This window comes from Capsicum annuum, chromosome 8 (assembly GCF_002878395.1).
Source record: "Capsicum annuum cultivar UCD-10X-F1 chromosome 8, UCD10Xv1.1, whole genome shotgun sequence".
NCBI classification, from domain to species: domain Eukaryota; kingdom Viridiplantae; phylum Streptophyta; class Magnoliopsida; order Solanales; family Solanaceae; genus Capsicum; species Capsicum annuum.
Genome location: NC_061118.1, coordinates 149062429 through 149064080, shown reverse-complemented (window position 1 = coordinate 149064080; position 1652 = coordinate 149062429).

Below are 1652 nucleotides of genomic sequence, written 5' to 3'. Positions count from 1 at the left end.
AAGGTGGGGTTTAAGAGAATAAGATGTACGTAGATAGACCCCGACTCAATGAAGAACAGTAAACAATGGCATACTATAAAGTCATAAAATAATAGGCATCAGAGAAGTACGAAATACGAAACATAAGGGCGACACGAAATAATAAAAGTACTAAGACATGAGACAAAGGACACCTACCTAGTAGTGAGCTACACTAACACAACAAGGTTACCTATGAACCCTAGGATTACTAACCCACCTACATACGAACTCTTTTAACTGCAAGCTGCCTCCACACACTTCACCTTAGCTAACTACCCTTATACGCGACCTCCACAACTTCCTATCTAGGGTCATGTCCTCCTTCAGCTGGAGCTGCTTCATGTCCTGTCGCTAACTACCCTTATCCGCGACCTCCACAACTTCCTATCTAGGGTCATGTCCTCCTTCAGCTGGAGCTGCTCCATGTCCTGTCTAATCACCTCCCTCCAGTATTTCTTCGGCCTACCTCTACTCCTTGAAGCCATCCAAAGCTAGCTTCTCACACCTACGAACTGGGGCATCCGCGCCCCTCCACATCACATGTCCAAACCATCTCAGTCTTCCTTCCCGCATCTTGTCCTCCACTGAAACCACTCTCACCTTTCCCCGGATAATCTCATTTCTAACTCTGTCTCCTCTAGTAAGCCCACACATCCAACGCAACATTCTCATTTCCGTCAACTTCAATTTTTGGATGTGGGAGTGCTTGACTGGCCAACACTTCGCTCCATACAACATGGCCGGACGTACTGCCACTCGATAGAATTTGTCTTTTAAGCTTAAGGGGCACATTATTATCACACAACACTCGCGAGGCGAGCCTCCACTTCATCCAACCTGCTCCAATACGTTTGGAGAACTTCACTCCGGAGCGACAAGCCTATCATCTTGAAATAGTTCTCACTATCAGTCTCTTTGAAATAGTTCTCACTCTCAGTCTCACTATCAGTCTCTTTGAAATAGTTCTCCACATCCTCATCAATATTCATAAACAATTGTCAATTGTAAAAAGATGAGAATATCGACTTTGAAGTGCTGTGCAATTACACAAGTTCAATATTACCTAAATTTGATCTATCGAAAATAATTTCCTTATTTTCATGCTGTCCTATACACAAACCTAGCAAAAAGAAATATAATAAAAATACACATAATATAAAAAAAAACAAATACAATGAAAAATACACATAATACAAAAAAACCTAAAGGGTGGTGGGATTATGGTCAGTAATTAGGCGGAGATTATAAAAGTAATTAGGCTCATATGTATTGTGAAAACAATATTTCTTGGTAGATAACTATACATTAATCATAATCATACTGATCAGTCGTAAGATTAACTAGTGATAAGATTAATTGGATCATATCTTGATAAGATTAATTAGATCATATCTTTGGGTATTAATCATCATAATACTGATAAATGATAAGATCAATTGGATGGGAAAGGATATCAGTTCAAAAACCTTTATGTTAACGAATGGAACAGTTTGAAGACATTGAACAGTTCCCAACAAATATTTCAGAATTGATTTGTGATATTGCGTGAATTAGATTTCAAAGCGTTTCCATCTAACATATCCTATTAAAATTTCAAACCTTTATTCAATATTAAAATGACAAAATTGCTA